Here is a 20,838-nt window from a genome sequence, read left to right on the forward strand (position 1 = left end):
CTCAGGGGAAGGAGCGTGGGTTTAGGAGTCAGAGGTCGTGGGTTCTCAACTTGGCTCTGCCACTTGTCAGTTGGGTGACCTCGGGCCAGTCCTTTCCCTTCTCTGGGCCTCAGTCGCCTCATCTGTAAAATGGGGATGAGGACTGGGAGGCCCACGTGGGACCACCCGATGACCTTGTATCTCCCCCAGCGTTTAGAACGGTGCTTGGCACATAGCGCTTAACAAATACCAACATTATTATTATAATCCCAGCTCCTCCACTTATCAGTTGTGTGATTTTGGGCAAGTCACTTCACTTCTCTGGCCCTCAGTTCCCCCATCTGGAAAATGGGGATTAAAGCTGTGAGCCCGACGTGGGACCACCTGACCACCTTGTATCCACCCAACCCTTAGAACAATGCTTGACACATAGTAAGCGCTTAACAAATACCAACATTGTTATTATAATCCCAGCTCCTCCACTTATCTGTTGTGCGACTTTGGGCAAGTCACTTCCCTTCTCTGGGCCTCAGTCGCCTCATCTGTAAAATGGGGATGAAGACTGGGAGGTCCACGTGGGACCACCTGTTGACCTTGTATCTCCCCCAGCGTTTAGAACGGTGCTTGGCACATATCGCTTAACAAATACCAACATTGTTATTATAATCCCAGTTCCTCCATTTATCTGTTGTGTGACTTTGGGCAAGTCACTTCACTTCTCTGGGCCTCAGTTCCCCCATCTGGAAAATGGGGATTAAAACTGTGAGCCCCACGTGGGACAACCTTGACTACCTTGTATCCACCCAGCCCTTAGAACAATGCTTGGCACATAGTAAGCGCTTAACAAATACCAACATTGTTATTATTATTACAACCTGATCACCTCGTATCCCAGCAGTGCTTAGAACAGTGCTTGGCACATAATAAACCCTTAACAAATACCAGCATTATTATTATAATCCCAGCTCCTCCATTTATCAGCTGTGTGACTTTGGGCAAGTCACTTTACTGTGCCTCAGTTACCCCATCTTTAAAATGGGGATGGAGACTGTGAGCCCCACGTGGGACAACCTGACTACCTCGTAACCCCCCAGGGCTTAGAACAGTGCTTGTCACATAGTAAGCGCTCAACAAATACCACCATTATTATTATTACAACCTGATCACCTTGTATAATGTTGGTATTTTGTATACCCCCAGCGCTTAGAACAGTGCTTGGCACATAGCGCTTTACAAATACCAGCATTATTATTATAATTCCAGCTCCTCCACTTAGCTGTGTGACTTTGGGCAAGTCGCTTCACTTCTCTGGGCCTCAGTTACCCCATCTATAAAATGGGGATTGAGAGTGTGAGCCCCACATGGGGAAACCCGACTCTCTTGTATCTCCCCCAGCGCTTAAAACAGTGCTTGGCACATAGTAAGCGCTTAACAAATACCAGCATTGTTATTTTAATCCCAGCTCCTCCACTTATCAACTGTGTGACTTTGGGCAAGTCACTTAACTCCTCTGTACCTCAGTTCCCTCATTTGTAAAAGGGGGGGTTATTTATTCATTCAATCGTATTTATTGAGCGCTTACTGTGTGCAGAACACTGTACTAAGTGCTTGGAATGTACAAGTAGGCAACAGATAGAGGCAATTAAGACAAGAGATTTAGGACTGTGAGCCCCAGGTGGGAAAGCCTGATTACCTTGTATCTACCCCAGTGCTTAGAACAGTGCTTGGCACACAGTAAGTGCTTAACAAAGGCCATCATTATTACATTATTATTATTATGGTATTTGTTAAGCGCTTACTGTGTGCCAGGCACTGATCTTCTGACTCCCGGGCCCCCGCTCTATCCATTAGACCACATTGCTTCACGCTTGTCCGCTGTGTGATTTGGGGCAAGTCACTTCAGTAACCAGCGTCAGTTATCCCATCTGGAAAGTGGGAATTAAGACTCAGACCCATGTGGGTTAGGCTGTGTCCAACATCCACTGATTTATTTAATTGTATTTATCGAGTGCTTACAAATAATTATTGCGGTATTTGTTAGTAATAATGACGGTATTTGTTAAGCGATTATTAGGTGCCAAGCACGGCTCTAAATGCTGGAGAAGATACAAGGTAATCAGGTTGGCTCAGGGTCTTAATCCCCGTTTTGCAGGTGAGGTCGCGGAGGCACAGAGAAGTTAACTGGCTTACCTAAGGTCACACAGCAGACAAGTGGCAGAGCGGGGGATTAGAACCCACGTCCTCTAACTCCCAAGCCCGGGCTCTTTCCACTGAGCCACGTTGCTTCTTATAAGCCAAGCACTGTTCTAAGCACTGGGGTAGATACAAGGTAATCAGGTTGGACACAGTCCCCGTCCCATGTGGGGCTCAAGGTCTCAATCCCCATTTTACAGATGAGGGAACTGAGGCACAGAGAAGTGAAGTGACTTGCCCAAGGTCACAGCAGACAAGTAGCGGAGCTGGGATAAGATGTACATCCCCTTGCTTCTATTTATCGCTATTGTATTTGTCTGTCTCCCCCGATTAGACTGTGTGTCCGTCACTGGGCCGGGATTGTCTCTATCTGTTACCGAATTGAACCTTCCAAGCGCTTAGTACAGTGCTCTGCACATAGTAAGCGCTCACTAAATACCATTGAATGAATGAAGAACCCATGATACTATCCTGATTATGTTGTCTTGTTTTTGTCCGTGTCTCTCCCCCGATTAGACTGTGTGTCCGTCATTGGGCAGAGATTGCCTCTGTTGCCGAATTGTCCATTCCCAGCGCTTAGTCCGGTGCTCTGCACATAGTAAGCGCTCCATAAATACTATCGAATGAATGAACCCATAACCTTCTGACCCCCCGGCCCCTGCTCTATCCTCTTACCGCGTGCAAAGCACTGTACTAATCACTTGGAAGCGTAACATACAGCAATAAACGCACGCTCCCGGGCACGCGACGAGGTTAACGTGATTACTTGTATCTAACCCAGTGCTTAGTACAGTGCCTGGCCCCTAACAAATGCCATTAAAAAACAACAAAAATATGATTTAGGAATGATATTCGTAAATATTTTAAAATACCTTCTATTAAATATTCATGGCATAAATTGCAGTGCGCACACAGGGAGGACGATCCGAGGCGTCCGTCAAGTTTATGATTATTTTATTGGCATGTGGGACAGATTGTTTCCAAGTGATTTTATGAAATCGCTTGTCATCGTTTTGCCGTGTAGACGGAGATTGTTGTCCTGGTGTTCGTGTTGCGAGATTCTGTAGACGAGAGAGTCTAGGTTTGCCTCACGATGTCTGTAAAGATGGGGATCGATCAGATCGATACCTGTCCTCCCTCCCCCTTTGAGCTGTGTAGCTGACCGGATTATCTTGTGTTTACCCCAGCGTTTAGCACGGGGTGTGACACATACTGCTTAACAAGTAGCACAGTTACTATCACTATGCATTTTATAATGGTATTTATTAAGCGCGCGCAAGGAGCGCGGCTTAGTGGAAGGAGCCCGGGCTCGGGAGTCAGAGGTCGGGGGTTCGAATGCCGACTCTGCCACCCGTCAGCTGTGTGACTGTGGGCGAGTCACTTCACTTCTCTGTGCCTCAGTTCCCTCATCTGTAAAATGGAGATTAGCTGTGAGCCTCACGTGGGACAACCTGATGACCCTTTTTATCTATTCCAGCGCTTAGAACAGTGCTCTGCACATAGTAAGCGCTTAACAACTACCAACATTATTATTATTACCCCAGCGCTTAGAAAGGTGCCGCGCACATAATAAGCGCTTAACAAATACCAACATTCTTATTACTCTTTAACTTCTCTGGGCCTCAGTTCCCTCATCTGTCAAATGGGGATGAAGACCGTGAGCCCCACGTGGGACCACCCGATGACCTCGTATCTCCCCCGGCGCTTCGAACGGTGCTTGGCACGTAGTAAGCGCTTAACAAATACCATCATTATTAACGTGCCAGGCACCGTAAAAGTAGGTACAGGCAAATCGGCTAATCCCCCATGGGCTCACAGTGTCCCGGGGGGGCTTGAGTCTGACTCGACTACCTCCTCTCCATCCCACCACTCAGTAGAGTGCTTGGCGGAGGGGTTAGCAGTTAACAAATACCAGATGGATCGATTCGGTCGATCGAAACCGTACCCGATTACGGAGGTGCCGCGGATTGGCTCGGCCGCCCAGCGTCTCCGCGGGGCGCAGCGCGGTTGTGTTGCCGACTAACTCTGCCCCGCCTAAAGTGCCCGGTGCCTCCTTTAGACGTTTTATTTTTGCCCCCAGAGGATGTCTGACTCCGTCTATAAAGCACCTGGGTCGAGAAGTAACGTAATTGATTTCGGTAATGCTTTTCCCGAAGTTCAAAGTACAGATTTATTTCTTAATTGCCTCGAGTTTATTGAATGCGGCCGCCGCGCGATACAACAAGGAAACGGCCATTCAATCCTTCGATGTAGATAAAACAATTGCCGATTTACGCCACGTCAACAAAAATCACGTCAACTAGAACAACTCTAACTCCATATAAGATTTCAGAGCGGCACGTTTTTTAACGACGGGATCCGTGTTTTGATCATCGGGGCTTTTTATAATATGAAATTGAGAAATACGGTGTGGAAGTGGGATGGCAAGTTAATTGGAAAACCCCCCTGCTTTCTGTTTATTACTCAGAAGATTTAATCTTGTGGGAATGATTTTAAAAGAGTTCGTCTTGCCTATCTGGAGTTACCTCATCCTTTTTTGTTGAATTATTTATTTTATAAATCCTTTATTAGCTAGAATGACTGTACTAACTCAAATAGAAAAATTGTTCGACTTTTTTATTAGTTTTAAAGCAGAGAGGTACTTTGATTTGATGAGCGGACTCTGTAAGGGAGAAACTGGTATTTGCCGAATGGCTAACGGATTGCAAAAGGCCTGAACAAAATAAGAATTTACCCGCCCTGCCTTCTGATTGGCAATCCTTCATAAATCTTTTACTTTTGAGTAAAGGATAATTTAATATCCCAGAGGTGACCCAAAAGGGCTGATTGATAACTTCTCAAACGGGAGGCCGCTTAAAGTTTGGTCTGGTGGAGGAGGTGATTTCTCTCCAACAGCGAAGAGAAAGTTCATTCAATAGTATTTATGGAGCGCTCACTATGCGCAGAGCACCGTACCGAGCGCTTGGAGGGGACGATTGGGCGACAGATAGAGACGATCCAAAGTAAGGGGCTCCTGGCCTTCGGCCGCTGTTGGCAAACTTCGTTCTCAAAGCCTGTTTGCCTCTCTCTGAGTCAATAGAGGATTGGCCCTATACTTACCTGAATTACAAGTTTCTCCCTGTGAATCACAGAACAATTGGAGAAATGGAATTACGGTAATTCCCTGCCCAGATCTCCGGGACCAAGTGCAAACCTGCCTTTTTTAAGTGGCCTCTGTCTAGCGCATTTTTTGAACGGCGTGTTTCTCGGTTCCGTCCACTCTCACCGTTGTGACCGCCTTTCGCCTTGCTGCGGGACGTAGTTGGCTCGGTGCTGATATCATTCGATCTGTAGCCTATAGAATAGGTCAGGAGAAAGATGCGCGTGCGTACGTGGATGCGTGACCTTCAAATCCCTTACCGAAAGTTTTCCATCCCCAGGTGGCCTGATGCAGATTCACTGAGATGAAGTTCCACGTTCAAGACCCTCTCCCTGGAGAATCTGATCTTCTGTCCTTGCCTGAGATAGTTGATTCTGCGCATGGAATACCCAGAATCCACCCTTCAGGTACAGAATCCAAATGAACCTGCCAGCCATCCACTCAGCCAGCTTCCGCTCTGACATAATTGTCCATTCCGAGCGCTTAGTACAGTGCTCTGCACGCGGTAGGCGCTCAATAAATCCGCTTGAATGAATGAATGAATGAACGTAATAATATTTGCGGTACGTGTTACGCGCTTACTCTGTGCCAGGCACCGTATTAAGCGACGGGGTGGACACGAGCAAATCGGGTTGGACAGAGTCCCCGTCCCACCTGGGGCTCAAAGTCTTAATCCCCATTTTACAGATGAGGCCACCGAGGCACAGGGAGGTGAAGTGACTTGCCCCAGGCCACACAGCAGACAAATAATCATCATAATAATGTTGGTATCTGTTAAGCGCTTACTATGTGCCGAGCACTGTTCTAAGCGCCGGGGTAGACATAGGGGAATCAGGTCGTCCCACGTGAGGCTCACGGCTAATCCCCATTTTACAGATGAGGTCACCGAGGCCCAGAGAAGTGAAGTGACTCGCTCACAGTCACACAGCTGACAAGGGGCAGAGCCGGGAGTCGGACTCATGACCTCTGACTCCGAAGCCCGGGCCCTTCCCACTGCACCACGCTGCTTCCCCAGCTGGCGGAGTCGGGATTAGAACCCACGACCTCCTGACTCCCAGGCCCGTGCGCTAGCCACTGCGCCGTGGGAAAGGGTGCACGAACGGCGGGCGCCATCGCTAGACTACGGAAGACCGAGGAACGATTGGTCTCCAGGCGACCTTCTTCGATCGTATTCCGCCAGCTGAGAGGATTATTTTACCACCCCTCGTGGGCCGCGTCCTCCGATGGATTCCTGCCTGGTGGGCTCTGATCCGATCAGCTCTGTCGTATTGTACTCCGCCAAAAGCTCAGTACCGTGTTCTGCACACCCTGTCCGTTCGATACGTACCACTTATTCGTTCAATAGTATTTATTGAGCGCTTACTATGTGCAGAGCACTGTACTAAGCGCTTGGAACGAACAAGTCGGCAACAGATAGAGGCGGTCCCTGCCGTCTGACGGGCTTACGGTCTGATCGGGGGAGACGGGCAGACGAGAACGATGGCAATAAAAGAAAATAAAATGGCACTTACGGATAGATCGCTTTTTCCACTTGAACACCGAGCGATTCCTGGTGTTTATACCCTGAATCTAATCGAGAGGAAGGAATTCCCTATTGTCCATAAATCTTTTAATGTAAAGGGTAGTCTCTTCTAATTATTCTCTTCTAAAGTTAACAAAAAAAAAAATCCTTTCTCAAATGCGGCGTATGTAGGGCCCTTAAACATAAAGGCACAGATTACCGTGACAGAATCCGAAAAGAATGATCTCTTGTTATTCGGGAGGCGAAGAAACGTGGACGAGGACCCGGGTTCTAATCCTGACTCGGCCGCTTGCCCGCTGTGGGACCTTGGGGAAGGCGCTTTTAGTTTCCCTGCGCTTCAGTTACCTCATCTGTAAAGTGGGCGTTGAAGCCGCGAGTCCCACGTGGGACGCGGACTGTGTCCGACCTGATCAGCTTGTGTCAGGGTGAGCTCCCTCCTCATATCAGTCAGATAATTGCTCTCCCCCACTTCAGAGGAGGGGCCCAGTTGGTCAGACTGAGAGAAGCAGCGTGGCTCGGTGGCAAGAGCAGGGGCTCGGGAGTCCGAGGTCATGGGTTCGAATCCCGGTTCTGCCACTTGTCAGCCGTGTGACTGTGGGCAAGTCACTTCACTTCTCGGTGCCTCGGTTACCTCGTCCGGAAAATGGGGATGAAGACCGTGAGCCTCACGTGGGGCAACCTGATTGCCCTGTATCCACCCCAGCGCTCAGAACAGTGCTCTGCACATAGTAAGCGCTTAACAAATCCCACAAATTAATAGTTGTATCAGTTGATCAGTGGTATCTATTAAGTATCTATATAGCACCGTACCGAAGCGCCTGGGGAACTACAGTACGACAGAGTTGATTCCCTGACGCATAAATGAATAAATACTATTGAATGAATTCCCCGTCCTCAAGGAGATTACCGACTAGACGGGGACGCAGACATTAGTCTCTAGATTGTAAGCTCGTTGGGGGCAGGGAGTGTGTCTGTTTATTAATCATAATAATCATGTGGGTATTTGTTAAGCGCTTACTACGCGCAGAGCACTGTTCAAAGCGCTGGGGGAGATACGGGGTCATCGGGTGGTCCCACGTGAGGCTCACGGTTAATCCCCATTTTACAGATGAGGTCACTGAGGCCCAGAGAAGTGAAGTGACTGGCCCACAGTCCCACAGCTGACAAGCGGCAGAGCCGGGATTCGAACCCATGACCTCCCAAGCCCGGGCTCTTTCCACCGCGCCACGCTGCTTCTCCGATTATTGTTAGATCGGACTCTCCCAGGCGCTCAGAGCAAGTCCTCCGCACCCGGTAAGCGCTCAGTAAACACGACCGAACGCATGAACGTTAAAATAAATTCCGGCTACGTACAGAAGTGCCGTGGGGCTGAAGATGGGGGGAACGTCGAGCGTTTAAAGGAGACAGATCCAAGCGCCTAGGTGACACCCAAGGATCAGGTCATCTTCTAGACTCTAAGCTCGTTGTGGGCAGGGAACGCGTCTACCCACTGTTGTGTTGTTCGAGCGAACTTTCCCAAATGCTTAGAGCGGTGCTCGGCACACAGTTAAGCGCTCAAGAAATACGACCGAGAAGGAGCAAGGGAGATGGGTGCTTGATCGGGGAAGTTTCCTTGGAGGAGATTGTGATTTTAGTCAGGCTTTGAAGGTGTTTGCGGTGCCAGTCTGAGAACAGTCCTATGAGTGTGTGTCCGAGTGTGTGTATTGTGGGTCTGAGGGTGTATTGTGTGACTGAGTGTGTGTGTGTGTGTTACCTCCCTCTTCCTCTAACGTACTCCACTTCCCTCTCATCCACACAAAGAAGAGCTCTGTCTACTTCTGTTTTTATAAGCCCCGGCCCTTCGGAGAATAGATTTTCTTTCATCCAGGTGGGTGGAAATCGGTCAGTACCACCATCCCCCCATTCGACGACGTTAGCCCTGTTTGTGAGTGAGAGATTTTCCAGAAAGGGGGAAATGAGGCAGGCATTATATAAAAAAAAAAAAAGGAATGTGATCCAGGAGCTTCTGGCCCTCGGCAGTCCAGGAATACGGCAGATATCTGATCCTGGAGGAATGCCAATTATTCCCGAGCGTTTATGAAGCGCTCCCGTTGTGCTAAGTGTCGTCTGGAACGTATATTCGCTATTTCTGCCCCGAGCATCTCAAGTGCTAAAAAGACAGGACGGAGAACAGGCGCAGCCTCCTGTTAAAACAAATATATTATAAATGTATTTATAAAAAGCCATTCTGGCCTCTTTCCCATTTCCAACTCTTCCCTCTTCACCAAGCGCCCCCCTCCCCCACTACAAATCGCCAACCTACCACTAATAATAATGATGTTGGTATTTGTTAAGCTCTTACTACGTGCAGAGCACCGTTCTGAGCGCCGGGGTAGATACAGGGTCATCGGGTCGTCCCACGGGGGGCTCGCAGACTTCATCCCCGTTTTACAGATGAGGGAACCGAGGCCCCGAGAAGTGAAGTGACTCTCCCCACGGTCACCCAGCTGACAGGTGGCGGAGCCGGGATTCGAACCCATGACCTCTGACTCCCAAGCCCGGACTCTTTCCACTGAGCCACGCCGCTTCCCTAATAGCTTCTCAGTATTAGTGAAGCACTGACCTTCGCTCATCCGTTAGTACACGTGGAAATTCAGTTGATATATTGTATCCCCTAAGAAGAGAAATGGTTCCCAAATGAATTTCCCGCCTAGATATCTGTACGAGGTAAATGCGCTCTATCAGTCAGGGGCTTTACTGAGCGCTCACTGGGTGCTAAGCACTGTTCTAGGCGCTTGGGGGAGTTCGAGGCAATAGAGTTGGTGTATATGATCCCTGCCCACGAGAAGCTCAAGTCCAGAGAGAGAGATCAATGAGTCGATAGTATTTATTGAGCCCCCACGGTGCGCCGAGCACTACAGTAGAACCCGGGAGGGTTCAGTACAGTGGAGTTGGTCGACACGATCCCCGCCGACAGGGAAATCTCATCAGTCCGTCAGGCGGTGGTATTTATTGAGCTGTGCTGCTTGGACTCCGCTAGGCTTTTCTGTATTTATATACATTGATTCAATCGTAGTTATTGAGTGCTTTCTGTGTGCTTGGGAGAATAGAACAATAATCAGACGCATTCCCTGCCCACATGAGAAGCGGCGTGAACTAGGGGATAGAGCTTGGGCCTGGGAGCCAGAAGGTCCTGGGTTCTAATCCCTGCTCCGCCGCTTGCCGGCCGTGTGACTTTGGCCAAGTCACTTGGCTTCTCGGGGCCTCGGTTCCCTCGTCTGTAAAATGGGGATTAAGACTGCGGGCCTCCCGTGGGACAACCTGATTACCCTCTATCTACCTCAGCGCTTAGAACGGCGCCCTGCACAAGGTAAGCGCTTAACAAATACCAACATTATTATTAACTAGGGGATAGAGCTTGGGCCTGGGAGTCAGAAGGTCCTGGGTTCTAATCCCTGCTCCGCCGCTTGCCGGCCGTGTGACTTCGGGCAAGTCACTTGGCTTCTCGGGGCCTCGGTTCCCTCGTCTGTAAAATGGGGATTGAGACTGTGAGCCCCATGGGGGACGTGGACTGTGTCCAACCTTCAGTGCGATCAAACGAATGAATTAGTTTTTATCTACCCCAGTGCTTAGGACAGTGCCTGGCACTAAATACCCAAATACCGCAGGAAAAAACCCAAAAACCTATAAGGGTCTCTCACTCCCAGGCCCATACTCTTTCTACTAGGCCACACGGCTACTAGTTGTCTGTTGGATATCAAGTGGGAAGGAGTTCCAGGCAAGGGGGAGGATGTGAGCAATAGAATTAAAGACAAGATCCTGATCAATGTCTTTCACTTACTTTTAGCCAACCAACTCCAAATCTCTTTTTGAAAATGTACTTAATTTAAAATAAGAGAAATAAACAACCACTCTGCCCATTTCTCCTTAAAAAAGGGGAGGAAATATCAGCATGTGAAGCTTCGCGGCAGTTACCGGCGACCGAGATAATTGAGCGAAAACAAAACGGAGAGATGGATTAGCAACCACCGGCAGAAATATTTCAAACTATTTTTGTCCTAAATATTTTTAGAGGAAGAAAGGGGGGAGAGGACTAAAGCCTGAGGTGAAGATGAATTTCCAGTTTGCACCGTACACCTTCCCGGAAGAGTCAGAAGAAGTGAGGTATTCACTTCTTTCATTCGCATAAATCAAGAGCACAGCTAAGTCGCGTGGAAGAAGTTCGAATGGTTTATGACCGAGAAGTGGAATTTGTGCGGAAAAAGTCATGCGGAGTTGAAAGGTAAATGGTTTGAAGATGATTTGATTGATTAATTTGCAAATGAGATAAGAGCCTGATTTAAGCTCTGTGTACCTGCTACTTTTCAAGCCCACTTCTTAAGCCTGCAAATACTGGCTTTGTATCTGGGCAGTCGCTCTCGATTTGCTTTAATCGTGTAACTAAAGCGCCGATCGAGGTTGCTATGAAAATCTCCCGAATGGAACAAAAGCCTGAATCTCCCTTTGGCAATCTCGCTGCGTTGCATTAAAAGTGGTGCAGAAACAAGATAACCCGTTCAGACACAGTCCCTATCTCACCCGGGGCTCGGGAGAGGGAGACCGGGTATTTAATTCCCATTTTACAGAAGAGGAAGCTGAGGCTCAGAGAAGAGAAGTGACCTGCCCTGTTGAAACCGGGATTAGAACTCAGATCCCCCGATTCCCAGACTCACGCCTTTCCCATTAGAGCTACAGTTTGCTTCCTCTGGCGTACAACGGTGCTTGGCACACAGTAAGCGCTTAACAGATGACGCCGTTATTAATAAAATGGGTGTTTGCCACTGGTTGGTTGACGACTCCTTTCTGAGCTCTTAATTACAATAATAATAATGATGCCATAAAGAAAAAAGGGCAAGAGAATGTGCAGTGTTGTAGACTGTAAGCTTGTTGTGGGCAAGGAATGTGTCTGTTACATCGCTACAGTGTCTTCTCCCCGGCGCCTAGTACAGTGTCCTGCACACGGTAAGCGCTCAATTAAGTACGACTGATTGACTGATACTTAGTTCTCTCATCTGTAAAATGGGGTTAGGACTGTGAGCCCCAGGCGGGACATGGACCGTGTCCAGCCCGATGATCTCGTATCTGAAGTCAGCACTCACTACAGTGCCGGCCACATAGTAAGCGCTTAACGAACGCCATTAAAAAATGTGATATAAGTACTTCAGGTTTTGGTAATCTTGTAGGGCTTGTCCTCATTTGCGATGGAAGCGCTTCACTAGAGAAGCAGCGTGGCTCAGTGGAAAGAGCCCGGGCTTTGGAGTCAGAGATCATGGGTTCGAATCCCAGCTCGCCACTTGTCAGCTGTGTGACTTTGGGCAAGTCGCTTCACTTCTCTGTGCCTCCGTTACCTCATCTGTAACATGGGGATTAAGACTGTGAGCCCCACGTGGGACAACCTGATTCCCTTGTGTCAAGAATTCTCTTGAGCAAGTAAAATAAAATTAAACAATGAATTGGAAAAATCACCCTCGGTGACGATTCGAAGCGGTAACTTGAAAACAAGGATTTCTCTTTCGGAGCATAGGACGCTGAAACATATCTATCAAGAACTGAGCGAAGAGATGTTTACTAGAGCAGAGTTCAGATGGTTTTCAGAAGGCAAGAGAGTAAAGGTAGTTTGAGGGTGTTGTTTTCCTCTTCTCTGCTTTAGACGATGGCACCTTTTGGTGTAACCATTAGAAACGATAATTTAATTGAAACGTAGTTGGGGACTTAATCATGATCTTTTCATTATCAGGGCTTTATAATAAATTTATGTCACCCCGAGGCAACATAAAGGATGTTTCACAAATCACCCGTGTGAGAATCCATCAACTTCACTTTGAATGTCCTAGACGAGAGACATTCACGATGGGCTCCTGAATAATACAGTATCCTCAGGACACAATATACAATTTGCATACAGATTAACAGTTATTATTCTTGGGGAACTTAAATATTTACGTTTGTAAGGGGGAATATTTATTTTTGATACATGTTTTGCAATATGTGAAAATCAATGCTGTCTTCTTGCCAAAATCAGCCTGAAAGTTCCTGATGTTTTTCCCATAAAAACTAATCTAAGTTATTATGAAATAAAACTCAAGTGTGCAGTACCATTTAAGTGCTGCTTCAGCAGAAACCCAAACTCCCACGAGCTGGCATAAGGAAAGACACCCTGAATGGGGGGAATAATAATAATAATAATAATAATACTGGTTGTTAAGTGCTTATTTTGTGCCAAGCACTGAACTCAAGTACTGCGATAGAGATCAGACAATCAGATAAAACACAGTCCCGGTCTCTCACGGCTCTCGCAGTCCAGGCGGGAGGGAGAACAACTGTTTCCTCCCCATGGGACAGTTGAGGAAACTGAGGTACATAGAAGTTATGTGACTTGAACAAGGTCACTCAGCGAGCAGGAGGCGGAGTTAGGATTCGAATCCGGGCCCTCCCACTCCCGGGCCCGTTGGACTGAGGGTTTTTGTTTTTTTCTTTCAATTTTTGATCACGTGTGATAAGTTAACTGGTTAGGGATGCCAGCCACAGCTCTTCGTTCTTTCCTTTCTGCTCTTCCTTCCTCTCCATTTTCCTTTCCTACTTTGCTCTTCATCGAACTGGAAACCAGAGATGGGCGGCGTTGGAACAACGTGGTGTTTGAGTTGGGCGAGATCCAGGGTTCGGCATCATCATTTGCGGATCGGTCCCTTTTTATCGGCATTTAAATGAGGCCAACTGGCCGTGGCTGCCAGGGCTCCTGGGCACCTTTAATCCTTCCCGTCATTTCCTCCCAACTCATCAAATACGAGTCGAGGCAGACCCGCTTTAATCTGTACAGCTGCAGTCCCTGGATCCGCCGAGTCTGGGATGTTTTAGGATTCACCAGCGGCGACAGTAGGGTCGGTTCTCTTATTACCCGGGAGTTGAATTCTTGAAGAACCTCGCGCCGGGGAGAATTCACGCAGTAATAGACATAAACGGTCCTTGTGCGCGTAGGCACAACCAGACACTCTTTCGCTTTCTGGCCTGACAGCTGGACGGTGTTGAAAGAAGGTACCTAATTCTTCAACAGGATCACTTCAAATGCATTATAATAATAATGTTGGTGTTTGTTAAGCGCTTACTATGTGCAGAGCACCGTTCTAAGTGGTGGGGTAGATACAGGGTAATCCGGTTGCCCCACGTGAGGCTCACGGTCTTCATCCCCATTTTTACAGATGAGGTAACTGAGGCCCAGAGAAGTGAAGTGACTTGCCCACAGGCACACGGCCGACAAGTGGCAGAGCTGGGATTCGAACCCATGACCTCTGACTCCCAAGCCCGGGCTCTTTCCACTGAGCCACGCTGCATTATGGCAGAATTGGGTTTCCCTTTAATTTGGAGGAAAATATATACACGTACATATATATATATATATATATATGTATATCTGAAAAGTAAATTAAAATTCAAAATCCACTCTTTTGTAAGGCCCTAAAAAAATGCGAAAGTCACGGTCCAGCCAATCTATTATTACTCCTTGTTGTTATTATGTTTTACATAATATTCCTTACATAATAAAATCCGAATACTTACAACACGGTATTACAGTCTTTGCCTTCGGAAACTTCTCACAGAAACAACCTGGACCAAGAATGGGTATCTAGACAATGGACTTTCCATTCTCTCTTTCCGTTTTCCCTTTCTCTCTCTTTTCTCCAGGATTCTCTTTCTCGCTTTTCCCTTTATTCTACCGCTTCTCAGTCGGTCTAACTCTTATCCCTCTGTGTGTTTGGATGCGGATGTGTTTGGTGTATATCCTTGCGGGCTCCCGAGTTGATTTCTTAGACGGGAAGCTCCTCGAGAGCAGGGATTGTGTCTACCGACTCTGGTATCGGACTCTCCCAAGCACTTAGTACAGCGCTCTGCACACACCAAGTGCTCGATAAGTACCATCGACCGATTTTCCCAGTGTAGAGATGGCTGCGATTTTGGCTCGAGGAGTCCCAGGATACTGTTGCTTGGGTTCAGCCTGTGCCCGGTTGCATCCCAGAGGAGACCCAGGTTTCACTGCCAGAGAATAAAGCTGGGACTTGTCATTCCCAGGGAAGCAGCGTGGCTCAGTGGAAAGAGCCTGGGCTTCGGAGTCCGAGGTCATGGGTTCGACTCCCGGCTCTGCCACTTGTCAGCTGGGTGACTGTGGGCCAGTCACTTCGCTTCTCTGGGCCTCAGTTACCGCATCTGGAAAATGGGGGTTAACTGTGAGCCTCACGTGGGACGACCTGATGACCCTGTATCTCCCCCAGCCCTTAGAACAGTGCTCTGCGCATAGTAAGTGCTTAACAGATACGAATATTATTATTATCCCAGAAAATACACAACTCGCTGTACCCGTAACAAACCCAATCGATCAGTCGTATTTTACCTCATCTGGAAAATGGGGATTAAGACGGTGAGCCCCACGTGGGACAACCTTGATTCCCCTGTATCTTGTCTGGTGCCATCGAGTCGTCTCCGATCCTCAGCGACGCCACGGACACATCTCCCCCAGAACGCCCCAGCTCCACCTGCAATCGTTCCGGTAGTGTTCCCGTAGAATTTTCTCGCTAAAGATACGGAAGTGGTTTACCATGGCCTCCTTCCACGCTGTCAACTTGAGTCTCCGCCCTCGACTCTCTCCCGTGCCGCCGCTGCCCAGCACGGGTGAGTTTCGACTTGGAGCCGGTGGCCTGTCGCTCGCTGGCCGCTGCCCGAGCTAGGAATGGACTGGACGGGCCCCTGCTTGACTCTCCCTCCCGTAGTCGGGACTGGTAGAGGACTGGAAACTCTCCAGGTGCCACCCTGAGAGGGGTCCCAGCGCTTGAGACAGTGCTTGATGCATAGTAAGTGCTTAATAAATACCACAGAAAACAAAAAAACTTGCATGCACGTTCTGTGTGACTGGTTCCGAACGTCTCGGGGAAAATCACACCATTGTATAGTCCGGTAAGGCCGTAGAGTGTCCGCATACACACCACTCTAGCGGCGAGAGCATTTATTAATACTATTGAATGAATTAATTCATTTATTAAGCACTTACTGTGTGCAGATAACCGTACTCAGAACTGGGAAAGAGTGCAAAGTTGGGAATTAGACACGGACCTGGTCCCACAGGGGGCTCACAATCCCTTAAATAAAGACCCTCTACCCCAGCCACATTTTTAGCTGAAATATACTCACGAAAAGACATCATCATAATAATAATGGCATTTGTCAAGCGCTTACTAGGTGCAAAGCACTGTTCTAAGCGCTGGGGAGGATACAAGGTGATCAGGAGGTCCCACATGGGGCTCACAGTCTTAATCCCCATTTTACAGATGGGGAACTGGGGCACAGAGAAGTTATTAATAATAATAATAATAATGATGTTGGTATTTGTTAAGCGCTTACTATGTGCAGAGCACTGTTTTAAGCACTGGGGTAGGTATAGGGTAATGAGGTTGTCCCATGTGAGGCTCACAGTCTTAATCCCCGTTTTGCAGATGAGGTAACTGAGGCACAGAGAAGTTAAGTGACTTGCCCACAGTCACACAGCCGACGAGTGGCAGATCTGGGATTCGAACCCATGACCTCTGTGAGCTTTTCCACTGAGCCACACTGCTTACCCAAAGCCACACAGCCGATATGCGGGGGAGTCAGGGTTAGAACCCCTGACCTCTGACTCCCAAGCCCGTGTTCTTTCCACTGAGCCACGCTGCTTCCCTACTACTAATAATCATTATATCATTAATAATAATTGGGGTATTTGCTAAGCACTTACTGTGAGCCAGGCATTGCGCTAAATGCCGAGATGGATACGAGCAAATCAGATTGGACACGGTCCCTGTCCCAAGAGGGGCTCATACTCTCCATCCCCATTTTACAGTTGAGGTCACTGAGGCCCAGAGAAGTGAAGTGATTTGCCCAACATCACACAGCAGACAAGTGGCGGAGCTGGGATTCGAACCCACGACCTCCTGACTCCCAGGCCCGGGCTCTACCCATTACCCCGTTCTGCTTCTCCGCTCGATCAGCAGGAAAGACTGAGAGCAGCTGTCACCAACCTCTGATCGGCTGGATTGTAAAACCACACACACAAAAAAAAAATCAAATTAGCTAATTTTACAGGTTGACAAGCTTCACTGTACAAGAACAGGACAAAATGGTAAAAACCAAAAGTAAAAATACTCTGAAATGATTACTTTGGATACCTGAGCACATTTTATTGCTTATCTTCATTCTTTCATTACTTCCTTGCCTTTTGGGGAGAAAATCAGCCTATTCCGTGGTATCGAGACTGCGATCAGATCTTTTTCTCCTGTTTTAAGCTTTTTAAGTAGGTAATTACTGCAATAATGGAACTCTTGGGATAAAACTAGGTTGTCAAAGAATTTCTTTTAGTTGCTTTTTTTGGCTAGAAGTGAAAGAGCTGCTTGAAAATATATTTTCCATCTGGAGCTAACAGAAAATGACAAGATTTCATATTCCAACCGAGTCAGCTGCATGAAATATTGGCAGTGAACCTCCTTTTACGGTAACCGTTAGAGGTCGAATAGCGCCGGGTATAATGCTTAAGACAATTGCCGTTTATAGTGTATTCTCCCAAGCGCTTAATACAGTGCTTTGCACCCAGTAAATGCTCAGTAAATATGACTGAATGAAGAAAAGAAAGGATATCCTCCAAGGCTAACCAGAATGGGAAAAGAGTAGATTTTGCAGACATTATTAAAACACGATATATGAAGGCCTTTGTTTATCAGTAGCGGGACAGCTACAGGCTCTGCAGAGGCTTTGGGTTTTTTTTCCCCTTGAAAATCGTGTCTAAAGTTGCAGTTTTACCTTATTTCTTTTTCTCCCCCCTGTGCGATGAGCTAAAAAGTCGTTGGGAAGCCGCGTGGCTCAGCAGAAACAGCAAGGCCTTGGGAGTCAGAGGTCATGGGTTCGAATGCCGGCTCTGCCACTTGTCAGCTGCGTGACTGTGGGCGAGTCACTTCACTTCTCTGGGCCTCAGTTCCCTCATCTGTAAAATGGGGATGAAGACCGTGAGCCCCACATGGGACAACCTGATCACCCTGTATCTCCCCCAGCGCTTAGAACGGTGCTCGGCACATAGTAAGCGCTTAACAAATACCAACATCATTAAATCCGTCCCAGGGGCTCACTGTGGCTGAAAAGACATTTTCATCCAAAATTCATAGTCATCCTAAATTCCTCAGTGATCTAAAGCGTTGGGAATTGTACTCTCCCAAGTGCTTAGTACAGTGCTTTGCGTACAGTAAGTGCTCAATAAAAAGGATCGAATGAATGAATGAAAAGCCTTGCCTTTTAAACTCATTTTACTAGCTCCATTTTAGCTCCAGATCATTGGAAATTTGGTTAAAATCTCTTTTACCCCCCTAGACTGTAAGCTCGTTATGGGCAGGGAATGTGCATCGACCCTGTTATTCCGTACTCTCCCAAGCGATTAGCGCGGTGCTCGGCAGACGGCAAGCGCTCAGTAAATACAACTGATTGATTGATAGAGGAATCATCAGGTCTCTAATGAATCTATCGGTGGTATTCACTGAGCTCTGACTGCTGTACTAAGCGCTTGGGAGAAGACGGCAGCGTTGGGAGGCCTTCCTTACCCTCAAAAAGCCGGGTTCCAAAAAACCAAACGCTGAAAAAGCAGAGTTTCGTCTTCAGGGCCTCTCCGGACCTGTGGACCCCGACGAGAAGACGGGGTCCACCGCGAACTGTGGCATTTGTTAAGCGTTGACTATGTGCCAGACACCGTTCTAAGTGGATACAAGCCAGTCGGGTTGGACAGTTTCCCTGTCCCACCGTCTCAATCCCCATTTTGCAGCCGAGGCCCACGCTCTATCCGTTAGCCGTCCTGATCTTTGTCGCTTTATGCTGCTCTGGAGGGCAATTCCTGTGGGGAAGGGATGGTGCGTGGCTCAGTGGAAAGAGCGTGGGCTTTGGAGTCAGGGCTCATGAGTTCGAATCCCAGCTCTGCCACTTGTCGGCTGTGTGACTGTGGGCAAGTCACTTCACTTCTCCGTGCCTCAGTTCCCTCATCTGTAAAATGGGGATGAAGACCGTGAGCCCCACGTGGGACAACCTGATTCCCCTGTGTCTACCCCAGCGCTTAGAACAGTGCTCGGCACATAGTAAGCGCTTAACAAATACCAACATTATTATGGTGGATACCCTGGCGATACTTTGGACGAGAACATTCCTTCAGGTTCAGGTGAAAGCGTCCAGTCTGGAATGCGCGGAACATAGAGAAGCGGCGTGGCTCAGTGGCAAGAGCCCGGGCTCGGGAGTCAGAGATCGTGGGTTCGAATCCCGGCTCTGCCACTCGGCAGCTGTGTGATGTGGGCAAGTCACTTCACTTCTCTGGGCCTCAGTTCCCTCATCTGGAAAATGGGGATGAAGACCGGGAGCCTCACGTGGGACAACCTATGACCCTATATCTCCCCCAGCGCTTAGAACAGTGCCCTGCCCATAGTAGGCGCTTAACAGATACCGACGTTATCATTACCATTATCTTGTGTAGGCTACGTCGGACGCTCTGCCGATCCGTGAAGGGGTTGCGTCTCATTTCTTATTTTCAAAGAGTCAAGGGCAGTTCAGGGTAATCTTCTCAGAACAAGGCAGTCCTAGAAGTATATCATGTATATTAAATGGAGCGTTCATTCATTCAATTCAGTTGTACTTTCCAAGTGTTTGGAACGGTGCACACCCCAAAAATCGAATTCAACATCTGGTATGACTGACCGGTGCATATTTATATGGCAGGGAAGCAGCGTGGCCTCATGGAGAGAGCCCGGGCCCGGGAGTCCGAAGATCCTGGGTTCTAATTCCGCCGCCGCCGCTCGTCTGCCGTGTGACCTTGGGGAAGTCACATCTCTTCTCTGGGCCCAATTCCCTCCTCTGGAAAACGGGGATTCAGACCGTGAGCCCCCTGCGAGACAGGGATTGGGTCCAACCTGATTGTCTTGTATCCATCCCAGCGCTTAGAACAGTGCCTGGCACATAGTAGCCCTTAACAAATGCCATCATTATTATTATTATCATTATTGCCATTTCATGCTCTATTTATTGGTAGTTATCGTCTCATTAAGCCCTTCTTGGGTGCGGAGCGCTGCGCTAAACCCCGGAAGAGAACACGGAAGCGGAGATTAAACAGTCCCCGTTCCTCGGGGAGCTCACAACTGAAGGATAACTAAACCCACGGTATTTTTTGCCTCTTGTCTTGCCCTGCCTTACGCTGTCGAGTCGTTTCCGACCCGCAGCGACTAGTCTTTAATACATGTATATCATTTCGGTCAATTCGGGGGACCTCGGGAACGCGTTAGCGCGCTTTCCATTTTTCCTGTGGGATGCTGTACTTCATCTAGTGCTCTTTCATTTAACGCTCTGATTCACGGAACCGATTAAGAGCAGGAACCCGTAGCTGTAATGTAATTTAACAGATATTAAAGGCTAATTGTCCCGCACGGTGCCGCGAATGACCGGCGGTCCACCTCCTGGACGGAACAGGTCACGCTGTCTATTCGGTCCCCGGCAGCTCCCGCCCGAGGGCCCTCACGGTATTTCCCGACTCCGCCGCTTGTCTGCTGTGTGACCTTGGGCAAGTCACCTCACTTCTCTGGGCCTCGGTCACCTCATCTGTAAGCACGCGGATTAAAAAGGGTGAGCCCCGCGGGGGACAATCTGATTACCCTCTACCCGGCGCTTAGAACAGTGCTCTGCACGTGGTAAGCGCTTAACAAATGCCATAATTATTATTATTGTTTCCAAAGTTTTGCGGAGACCCTAACCCAGACGGCTGAGAATCCACAGAGCTCCTCGACATCTGTGTCCCTCTCCTCCTCTGAGACCCCGCTAAAAATCCACCCGACACCGAAGCCCATCTTGATGCGTCCGGGAGAGTACAGTGCAAAAGAGTGGGTAGAAGTCTCCCTGCCCACCAGAGGCTTCCAGTCTAGAGGAAGATTTTATCGCTCACTAGTATTTACTAGAC

The 20,838-nt window shown here is 48.3% G+C and overlaps 1 protein-coding gene across 1 annotated transcript in view; it reads left to right on the forward strand.

The window, feature by feature from the left end:
- Positions 1 to 10,903: 10,903 nt before the first annotated feature.
- Positions 10,904 to 20,838, forward strand: part of GALNT1 (polypeptide N-acetylgalactosaminyltransferase 1) — a 73,005-nt gene continuing 63,070 nt past the window's right edge. Inside the window, exon 1 of the mRNA XM_029053661.2 lies at positions 10,904 to 11,094. The gene's annotated coding sequence lies outside the window, so the exon portion shown is untranslated. The remainder of the gene's footprint in view (positions 11,095 to 20,838) is intronic.

Source organism: Ornithorhynchus anatinus, chromosome X3 (assembly GCF_004115215.2).
Source record: "Ornithorhynchus anatinus isolate Pmale09 chromosome X3, mOrnAna1.pri.v4, whole genome shotgun sequence".
Classification (NCBI taxonomy): Eukaryota; Metazoa; Chordata; class Mammalia; order Monotremata; family Ornithorhynchidae; genus Ornithorhynchus; species Ornithorhynchus anatinus.